The sequence below is a fragment of the Austrofundulus limnaeus genome, unplaced genomic scaffold (assembly GCF_001266775.1).
Source record: "Austrofundulus limnaeus strain Quisiro unplaced genomic scaffold, Austrofundulus_limnaeus-1.0 Scaffold576, whole genome shotgun sequence".
Classification (NCBI taxonomy): Eukaryota; Metazoa; Chordata; class Actinopteri; order Cyprinodontiformes; family Rivulidae; genus Austrofundulus; species Austrofundulus limnaeus.
Genome location: NW_013952978.1, coordinates 111,888 through 114,177, shown reverse-complemented (window position 1 = coordinate 114,177; position 2,290 = coordinate 111,888). Strand labels below are relative to the sequence as shown.

Genomic DNA, 2,290 nt, shown 5'->3' with positions numbered 1-2,290 from the left:
TGTGTGTGTGTGTGTGTGTGTGTGTGTGTGTGTGTGTGTGTGTGTGTGTGTGTGTGTGTGTGTGTGGCCTTGTTTTTGATACTTGGTGGGGAGGATTTTTTAGGAAAATGCAGCCTCGTGGGGACCGGATGCTCCTTAAATGGTCAGGATTAGGCAATAAAGTCTAAAAAAATGAATGGAAGTCAATGCACGGTCCCCACGGGGTTAAAGAACAGGTGTGTGTGTGTGTGTGTGTGTGTGTGTGTGTGTGTGTGTGTGTGTGTGTGTGTGTGTGTGTGTGTGCCCTTGTTTTTTCTACTCGGTGGGGATGATTTTTCAGGAAGATGAAGCCTCCTGGGGACCGAATGCTCCTTGTTGGAACCAAACACCGGTCCCCACGACTTCAGAGGCTGATTTTGTGTGTGTGTGTGTGTGTGTGTGTGTGTGTGTGTGTGTGCCCTTGTTTTTGCTACTTGGTGGGGACGATATTTCAGGAAAATGCAGCCTCACAACTTCAGAGGCTGGTTTTGGGTGTAGGGGTTGGGTTTAGGACCAAGGTGTGAATTGAGTTTAGGTTAGTTTTAGGGTCAGGGTGGTACCTGTGAGGTTAGTTTGAGGGTAAATCGTCAGGGTTAGAATATAAAATTGTCCAAAAAATGAATGGAAGTCAATGGAAAGTCCCCACAAGTATAGAGAGACACAATGTGTGTGTGTGTGTGTGTGGCTGGTATTGTATAATTTTTGCCCTTCTGTAATGAGCTGGATTGTTGCTGGGCAACAGGGTCTGGTGATGTGGCGGTGAAGTGTTGAAGCGTTGCAGGTTCAGATGGATCTGTAGCAGAGTCACCCTACACATGCCCTGTTAGGGCTGCAAGTTATCCATCAGTGAACTAATATAAAGGTGATTGATATTATTGATMAGCAGACATTTTCWTTAAAATTGSAGTTATCTTTTGTATCAAGAAGGTCTTTAAATCAAATGAAGAGGTATTTTTTACAATATGCTGAAAAGAAGCATATCRTTATATTTGAACAAGTTATTGTGCCAGCTGTATTAAATACTGACTGAATAAACAAAAAATGTTGATTTTTCACAYGTTATGAAACTTGGACATAGTTATAATTAATAATAAAAGAGGAATCTGTTGCTTTCTGTTGCTGAATGGAAAGAAAATATTAGAATAATAAAATATGTGACASACTTAATCCACCATGAACAAAGAGATGTAAATTTGATAATTAATTATTGTTATAATTATGTAACAAGGTGGGAAGCACCCAGATTGTGGCTCAGAGGGCGTGACCATAAAGCCAACTGGTAGATTACTAAACCAATGCTAAATGATCTATGGATTCCCTATTAAAAGTACTCAGGTTGGTCTGGCTCCAGAATGACGAAAACAGAAGTAGTTTACAAAATGTATTGTTTAATAATAACACAAATTTGTTAATTGGTATCATGTAAAAAGGTACTACAAAAGAGAAGTAGTTTTGATAGGGTGGAACTGCAAAATTTATAAAGTGCTGGTTCTAAAGTGCTTAGTGCTGTTCTAAAGAACTTAGTGCTGTTCTAAAGTACTTAGTGCTGTTCTAAAGAACTTAGTGCTGGTTCTAAGTGCTTAGTGCTGTTCTAAAGTGCTTAGTGCTGTTCTAAAGTGCTTAGTGCTGGTTCTAAGTGCTTAGTGCTGTTCTAAAGTGCTTAGTGCTGTTCTAAAGTGCTTAGTGCTGGTTCTAAGTGCTTAGTGCTGTTCTAAAGTGCTTAGTGTTGTTCTAAAGTGCTTAGTGCTGGTTCTAAGTGCTTAGTGCTGTTCTAAAGTGCTTAGTGCTGGTTCTAAAGGGTTTAGTGCTGTTCTAAAGTGCTAAGTGCTGTTCTAAAGTGCTAAGTGCTGGTTCTAAAGTGCTTAGTGCTGTTCTAAAGTGCTTAGTGCTGTTCTAAAGTGCTTAGTGCTGGTTCTAAAGGGTTTAGTGCTGTTCTAAAGTGCTAAGTGCTGTTCTAAAGTGCTTAGTGCTGTTCTAAAGTGCTTAGTGCTAGTTCTAAAGTGCTTAGTGCTAGTTCTAAAGTGCTTAGTGCTGTTCTAAAGTGCTTAGTGCTGGTTCTAATAGTGCTTAGCAGTGCTGGTTCTAAAGTGCTTAGTAGTGCTGGTTCTAAAGTGCTTAGTAGTGCTGGTTCTAAAGTGCTTAGTAGTGCTGGTTCTAAAGTGCTTAGTGCTGTTCTAAAGTGCTTAGTGCTGTTCTAAAGTGCTTAGTGCTAGTTCTAAAGTGCTTAGTGCTAGTTCTAAAGTGCTTAGTGCTAGTTCTAAAGTGCTTAGTG

The 2,290-nt window shown here is 40.0% G+C and overlaps 1 protein-coding gene across 1 annotated transcript in view; it reads left to right on the top strand.

Annotated features, from left to right (window-relative positions):
- The window catches only part of nrip1b (nuclear receptor interacting protein 1b), a 107,148-nt gene that overhangs the window by 28,985 nt on the left and 75,873 nt on the right, over positions 1–2,290 (top strand). The gene's annotated exons all lie outside the window — the stretch shown is intronic.